The sequence below is a fragment of the Porites lutea genome, chromosome 5 (genome assembly GCF_958299795.1).
Source record: "Porites lutea chromosome 5, jaPorLute2.1, whole genome shotgun sequence".
Classification (NCBI taxonomy): domain Eukaryota; kingdom Metazoa; phylum Cnidaria; class Anthozoa; order Scleractinia; family Poritidae; genus Porites; species Porites lutea.
Window position 1 is genome coordinate 40,682,003 of NC_133205.1, and position 8,510 is coordinate 40,690,512.

The following is an 8,510-nucleotide window of genomic DNA, read 5'->3' on the forward strand; positions in this document are numbered from 1 at the left end:
AGGGTCTAAAATTCAACATTGATTTTGGGGGCAAGGGGTTGGGGTAGACAGGGGAAGGGGATAAGTATATCCACTATGCAAAATGGGCCCATTTTACGGAAGTGTGTCAACACTTTTGTCCCTCATTGTAGGTGCGAGGCTACTTTAAGAAGCCCTAGAGGGGTCTAGGTGCTAGGCTAGTTAAAGAAGCCCAAGAGGAATCTGCGTGTGAGGCCAGTTAAAGAAGCATCAAGGTGGTCCACATTAGCCTAAGGTAGCAGGCTCCCGATCCGATTTTCCCTTCCTCCCAATCCCCTACGCCTTTCGGGAGGTCAAGAGGGGGTCTAGAGGCTAGTTTAAGAAGCCCTAGAGGGGTCTAGGTGCGAGGCTAGTTAAAGAAGCCCTAGGGGAGTCTGGGTGCGAGGCTAGTTAAAGAAGCCCTAGAGGGGTCTGCGTGCGAGGCTAGTCAAAGAAGCACTAAGGTGGTCTGCATTAGCCTAAGGTAGCAGGCTCCCGATCCGTTTTTCCTTTCCTCTCAATCCCCTACGCCTTTCGATGCCTGCTACGCGTGCTAGGTCTGCGTGGGCGCCATGTTTTTAGAAGACCTCGGAACAGTGTGCGCGGGAGGCTAAACAGAACTCGCTCAGTGGCTTCACGTACTGACGCACCTTTTACGTTAGCTTACTGACCATTCATTTTCTGTTTTATTCCTGTTGTCTCCAAGGTAGATAATCGACCATGTAAAATGTAAACAAAGAAATAGGAGCGTTTTGAAAATGACCCTGTGACTCAATAGCAAGGGCTGATTTAGGGGTGAGCCTAGCGTGCCCCGCCCCCTTTTGTGGTTTATTTAATATTTCAGCATTACATGTTCAATATGGAATCCAGGCATGTGCTAAATTTAAGCGTCCAGAATGCACTGGATTGCATCTCAGAAATCTTCAATCTCAAAAATTTTCCCGGAGGTGCATGTTCCCGAAACTCCCTAGAAAAGTGCGCCATTCGCAGTCCCGATAGGCGCTGTTGCGGCCATATTGCCACTGTATCCTCCGTCCGCCCCTGAATAGTACGAAATATACTAACTATATATAATATATAGATTTAGCCAGGGCTAAAAGCGAAGCTCCCATTAATAAATTTATAATTTAAATCAAACAATAAACTTGTAATCCACAAACCAGTTAACTTTAGGGCACATTCATGTGACTTTTGAGGGAAAGGCTAAGTTTTTTTAGAGTGAAACATCTTACATCGAGTTGATAGCCTTATATGTACACCCAAAAAATAGCAAACATCTTTGATCACATTCAAGAGCCATAATGGCTCTTGATCGCAGTAGATTAGGCCTCGAAAACAAATTCTTGGAAAACAAATCAGCTAAGCTTAAGTTAATTATGTTTTACTCTAAGCCGGCCTCCCGGTGTTTGCTTTTTCCAAAGATGAACTCCTTGAAGCAAGAAATTCGCTCAAAGTTTTCTTTCTACAGCCAAATTTGTAACTAAATATTCTTCGGAACGTTTTCTATCTATTTGCGGTGAGAAAATATATCTGAAGGCCTTTGTAAGCTTATATCAAACCTGATACTAGGTCAGATCATTGACTCAAATCTTACAAACGTGCATAAACTTTCCGCATAAACTGTGCTCTACTTCATGAAATTAGATATAACAAAAACAAACATAAAATACAATAATTATTTAGGCTTACCATTCGAGATTCAGTTCTAAAAGCTATTAAGAAAGGCCACAGTTGCTTGAGACTTTTAAACCCTCTTACGCATTAAGCAAGGTGAAAAACGAAAACGCTGCCATCCGTAATCGGATTACCGAATTTTGACAAGCGACGCATTTCTCAACCAAAAACCCAATAAACAAACCAGCCATGAATAACAGAAGACTCTTGATAGCAGCTGTATTTCATTTTGTACATCCAGTGGAAAAAGACAGTTAAAAACATCACAAGTTGACACAAAACTCTGCCCGCTTCAGCTGTCAAAGTAAACAACTTTCAAGATGCTACATAACATTTTGCGCATGAATAACCTGCGAACAGAGTCTCCTTCGATCTTCCTAGATAAGTCGGGAAGAGGAAGGAACCTCCGTCGACATGCTCCAAATTCAAATTTTTCTGCGACGTAAATCAAACCGTTACCGTAGCATCCACTGTGTTTGTCAGCAAATGTAAAAGTTAGCGGAAAGGTACCGGTTCGTTTTCACCCTTCCATAGCTGTGTTTCCTCTGGATTTGGAAGCTCTGTAGGAACAATTTCACCTTTGGAATCTTAACTTACCATGTTTCAGTGTAAAGAAGTTAAAAAAGTCTTAGAGCTAGGGTAAAACTTACGGTGCTTTTCAAAAACAAAAACTTAACCTTGAAACACATAAAAGCACAAAATGGATCGAAATCCACCAATCACAAATCACAAACTACGATCTTTTGTTTCCTAAGAGGTTCGCTAATATGTAAAGGCGAGAGAGCGAAGAAAGCGACTTTTCTTCAGATTTTGATTGACGTCGTAGAAAAACACAAAATTGAAATTTTTGGCATAGCAGGTCGGGTGTTATCCACAAACAGCTGTAAAAGCATCGATCATTTAAATGCAACATGGATTCTGTAGCCTCATGATCTTATTTTGAATTAATGTTACAGCAAACACTAAAGAATAAGCATAGATATTGTTTCTTAAATATTTTTATTCAAAACCCATTTGCCCGGGGGCCAGGCATTTGCCATCCCCCGGGCCATTCCCGAGCTTTTGACACGCACGCGGTCTCCTATCAGAATATAACTACACAGAAAGTTTAACTGGAAAAAAAGCAGATTGGCTCATCTGTCAAGGACAGGAATAAATTGTAGAGGGTTGTAAAGGCATGTTCTCGATTTTACATGTATGTATGCATTTCTTCATTGCGTATCAAGCCAGAATTACGTAGCGAAATTGCAGCTATCGATGTGAATCAACGGTTTTTGGTTATTGAATCAAATTTCTGTTGATATTATTAGAAGAACATCCTTTCATATTTATAAGACTATTCATAACATATAACTTTACAGTGCTCTATTAATTTTAATGTCAATAATTTTATATCAATACTAAAACCATAATAGTCTTAATTAGAATCCTCGCGCTATTACAAACGGAAGACGTTAATTGAAACAAAAAATCCCACAATAAAATGCTTAAAGTGGCACTATTTGACTGTGCGATCAATGAAAAAATGTTGCAGTGTTGACGGAGGACGGGGCATTTGCCCTCTTTTTTCGTCCCCACCTCAGGGGATTTGACATCTCAAGAGTCCCCACCCCCGGGAATTTGCCATCGAAGACAAAAAAAATGCTAATGCCCGGGGTCAGCCCGGGGTGAGAGAGGGGGCTGGGCGCAGGTGGAATTGACTGATGCATAACACTAACTGGATTGTGGATCCGTTTACGCAAGTACAATCGGCTAAGTACATGGTTAAACCCAAAACAAAATCCATCTCGAATCTGAGTGCATTTTCCAATTTTTCTAAAACTGAACGTTCAATCTATAATTTTCTCAAAATTCCTGCATGAAACTGATTGAACCGGCAGCTATTTGTTTTGTTATGGAGCGTGGGCGCAGAAAGAGTCAGCAAAACTCCAGAATATGCGTGCGTGCACAGATAAAACTGGTTTATCCAGTATAAAACTTGTCTGCCTCATCCAAAAAGCTGGATGATCGGCAGATCAAACGATTTAGAAGATGTCGGCAGAGTCGCTTCCTCTTTCCCGACTTATCTAGGAAAGATCGAAGTGACTCTGTTAGCAGGGTACCGCATGAACACATCTGTCAAATTTTGATTAATCAGAGCATAAAAATTGGACGTACGACGTGACCAACGTGTGACCATGGTAAGAAAAAGTCTTCCCCGCCTGTATTTTTAAAAAACGGGCTCAATTTTCTTGTCCGAGGTCAGTTTGAAATCAAAATCTTAATAGTGCGGGGCCACGGTGACATAAACACAACATAAAGTCCAAACACGCCTGATCAAAGTGCGTTCTTTACATTCTATACATTCTTAGTGAAAGTCCAAACGAATGCTGGCTACATACCTGCGACACATGCATAATAACAACCGGGAGATTAGTATTGTGGGCTCCTCTTGTCGCCCGCAATAAAAAAGAACGCTGGTTCAAGTGCGGATCATTGTTTTTGTGTCGTATTTGGTAATGTTATGTAATCCAGGAAAAATTAAGGACAATAGATTTTGGTAAAATGAGCTGTGTATGTATCTGAACTGTTGGGAGAGCGCCGGTCTGTGCGAGAGGGAGGTCGCGGGTTCAAACCCCGGCCGGACCAACACTCAGGGTCTTTAAGTAACTGAGAAGAAAGTGCTGCCTTTGTAATGACATCTGCAAATGGTTAGACATTCTACTCTTCTCTGATAAGGACCAAAAAACCGTAGGTCCCGTCTCACAGCACTTTCACTGATCTGTTCATGTGGGACGTAAAAGAACCAACATCACTGTTCGAAAAGAGTAGAGGACGTAGACCTCGGTGGCGTGGCTCTGCGGGTTGAGGGATTGGGTAGGGATGGCACCTTGCATGGGACCTATGAGTTCCGTTCGTGCCTATTCCCTCTGGGCAGGCCTGTGTTCAAAAATGCTGGTAAAAAAAACTAAAACAAGTAGTAGTCGATAAATATAAAAATGAAAATATCATAAAAACTGATGCAGTACAACTTGTAAAATCTATAAAACGTGGCTAAGAAAAATATTTATGCGGCTTATCCGTTGAAATCTAAATAGCTTCGCCTTCATCTACTCAATTCAAACAAGAAGAAGATTTATGTGTAGAGTTACAAAAGGATGCAGATACTTACCTTCTTAGACTTTCCAATATTTTGAGCAACATCTTGGAATAATTTCAAAAGCACCTCAGCAACTTTGCCTGTATAAGTTTTAGAAGTTCACATTAAGTGAGGCAAATCAAGACAATACATGTCTATGGCCATGCAAGTTTTTTTTCAGTATAAATTTGTGGCCATGGTCTAGAATGACAGCAACCTGTATCTTTGTGTTTTTGTTTTTGTGGGGTTTACAAAAGAACTATGCAACTCATTCACTGTAAAATATCTGCATGTTACCGTGTATCTACCAAAATCATTGGTCAAGAGTTTGTAGGAGAGAGTAAGACTATGGGAATTTATAAATGAAGCGCCATTAATATCTGCAAAATTGGTTTTCAAGAGGCAACACTAGAATATACCAAACATCATTAAATATCTTAAATAATGTTACGGTAAAAACAATGAGGAAGCAATTTTCATTGTCACTGCCTGCATTAAGATGTAAAACTTCCACTGTCAATGTCATTCTCAAGGTAAAGTTCAAAGTTGGGTTAATGGGTGATTGGTTTTTCTTCAACTTAGTTTTAAACGATGTCTTTTCTGGAATAAATTAGAATTAAGACTAAAGAGAAAGTTGTAGTTGATTAATTTTTAAAAAAAATGTATCGCTTTTCTTTTGAAAAGGGAATAATAAAGCTAGATACAGTTGTTCCTTGCAGTTGTGAAACACATTACCTGCCACAAGTTTCATATTTTTTTCCGATTGACCTCTGGTGTATGGCCTCACAAAGGAAGAATGAAATTTCCTAGCAGTGTCAGAAGCAGCCAGAGAAATTGCTGTGTCATGTATCTCATCACCACTGTAATGTGTTGAAATGTGATTTCGTAACAATGAATGCCAGATTTCTACCTTCTTTTCTGTTATTATTGATAGCCATTGCTCTTTAAAGTTATAGTAGGCAGGAAATCTTTTGGTGATACAAGTCACTTAACATGGATTGAGTAGATCTGTCATAATGATGTCGCTCCCAGATAATGAAAATAATGGCTAGACGAATCATGACATTTACGTACAGTTCCAGATTACCAGAGCAAAAAATGCTGTCATATTGAAAAAAGACCAGCGGCAAAATTTCTTCAAGTAAATTAACCAGGTACAGAAATTCAATATCTTTGCAGAACTTGAATTTGGCCAGGACTTTATGTCTGATTAACAACCATCCACACAAGGTTCCTGTAATAATGAGGCTTGTTGGTCAAAAACCTCCTTATAAAGTCTTGCAAAAACTATGTGGTGGCTTTTAATGACATCCTCATTTATATTTAAGCAGACATGAAAAGGTCCTTGTTCTGGAATAAGGGACAAATAAGGGTGTTCTTGGGAACTTGTTTCTGGTAGCTGAGCAATTATTTTTTTGGTGTAATACCAGGTTGGCCAATCTCCAGGCAGTGGAATAACAAATAATTTACAGAAATCATGAAGGGGAAGAGCAGAATGGAATGTATGGTTAGGTGCAGCCTTGTAATCCTCCATGCTTTTCAAGCCTGCCTCGAATTCATCTATTAAAACACAAGTGCTCAGGGTAAGAAGTTCATCTTGTGCCATGCCATTGTATACTCTAGAAATGAAAGTAAAAATATTGTTACTTGTGCACCATGATTGCAATTTAAGACTTTATATAATGCATACATAATGCAAGTCTATTGTAGAGAAAAATAAGTCATTACCTACTGGGTTGCTGGAACATACATAGTACAAGAGCACATGTACATGTAGTGTATTTCCAATTGGGTGTCTTAGTGTTTTTTTTTTTATTGTTTTTTTGTGCCAAAAAATTCATGCAAACCCAATCAACTTGGCAAAAGAAGACATAATTTGTTTTCTTCATGGTTCAAATGCTATTACAGTTTAAGCATTCACTGCGATTTTACCCACCACAGCTTAGATGAAACCCTGTTAAACTGGACAGTTGTAGGAAAAGAGAAAACGTGAAACTCTTAATAAACACCTGAACTGTTTGATCTGTTTTTGTACATCTTTAGCCTTCAGCTGCTGACATTGTTGGGGAAGAGAGGTTAGAAATGAGTGGTGGTGGCTTTTAAGACTTTCTGTGAACAGTTCTTGTATGTATCTTTTTACAATACCACCTCTGCAAACAGTCTCCTGCCCTCTGAAAGTAATTTTCAAAAAACTGTGGACACAATGTGCGTTGGGTTTTTTACGACTGGTATTTCCAGGTGAATGTTCAGTAGAACAGAAGCCATGTGTGTTGCTTTAGACAATTTCAGGTTGTCTGGCATTCTGATTGTGTGAATATTATGAAAATCATCCAAGAGGAGAATCATAGAAGTACCTTCCTAATAAAATACAATCATGAATGAATAGTAGTAATAGTTAGTATATATGTTTTGAACATAGTAATCAAGTTGTTATCATGTTACATTCTTATTAGTCTGTGAACAGGCTCTCTGTTTAGGGAAAGGGTGAAAAAAATCTTGCCTTTCCCCAAACATAGAGCCTGTTCACAGGCTACCTTCTTATATGTGATAGTCCAATTTCTTTAACCTCTTACTGAGTTGTCAATAGATAATCATACATTAAATGCCACTAAAGTGTTCAGGTTATCCAACAATATTAAATTTGTCATTCTAAAAATTGTTGTGGTATTTGTAAATTTTCTGTCATTTAATATGAATAATAAGGCACCCTGATTCCAGTGGGTTGGCTATTTTTAAAACATTACTGTGTAGCCTACATTTCTGTAAGCTTTCAATTTATTTTATTTTAGAAACGGATTTGTACTTAATAAAAGTTAACAGGTATTTACATATTCAGTCGCACCTTAACTGACTGTTCTATTTTTTGCTTTAACAAGCTTGGATACTGCTGCCGTAAGTTGATGTTGTGCCTATCAATTGATCTTGGTGCTACTGAAAAGCCAAAGATAGGGCCATTGTTCAAGCCAGCTCTTGAAAGGCCATGTTGGTGCATGTACAGACCCAGGTCTTTTTGCAAGGGACATGACTTCTGGGATCTAGACAAGATGAACAACAAATAAGTATTTTTTTTTACCACAAGATCTCATTAGAGGTCAGCATTGTTTTCTATTTCATTCCTTGCCAGATACCTAAAATATGTCATAATATGGAGAAGAGCAACTGTTCTTTGCTCCTGCAGTGTTTTCCTGTCTTCTGACAGCCTGGAGTCGTCTCGAAGAATTGAACTGAGGAGGACATCAAACAAGCCTGGCGCATAAATCTCGGAAAACTTCCTCATATCCTCTGCATTGTATAATGGTTGGCCACTATTTTCATAGTGGCTGCTGAGGGCCTTCTGAAATGTCTCCATCATTTCCTCAAACGAAGGCTCTAAAAAATATAAATTTCTTCAATGTTAATTTTATTAGCACTTGATTTAAATCATGGCATGTGTTGTTGGAAAATCTTTTGAGAGACAAAAACATTGGGCATTGGGCTTAATGAGTTGAAAGAGAGAGGGATGTAAATTTTCTGATTTTACTCAGGAAAGTTTCTTCTGTACTTAACCTTTTTGGGAACTTGAAGTTTGCTGAATGTCCTTGTTTTTCTGTGGTGTTGGCTGGTTCATTACATTTTCCTATAGAAAAATATTTCTGTTTATATTATTTGTCCATCTGTTTTAGAATAAATTATGATTATTATTATTTTTAAAAGAAGACAGTGAATTAAAATTGCTGAAATT

General features: G+C 38.6%; 1 long non-coding RNA gene across 1 annotated transcript in view; it reads left to right on the plus strand.

Annotated features, from left to right (window-relative positions):
• The first annotated feature begins 6,052 nt into the window (after window positions 1–6,052).
• The window catches only part of LOC140937540 (uncharacterized), a 2,467-nt gene continuing 9 nt past the window's right edge, over window positions 6,053–8,510 (plus strand). The window contains exons 1-3 of the long non-coding RNA XR_012165486.1: window positions 6,053–6,372; window positions 6,833–6,917; window positions 7,666–8,510. The exon at window positions 7,666–8,510 is cut by the window's right edge and continues 9 nt beyond it. This is a non-coding gene — a long non-coding RNA (uncharacterized lncRNA). The remainder of the gene's footprint in view (window positions 6,373–6,832; window positions 6,918–7,665) is intronic.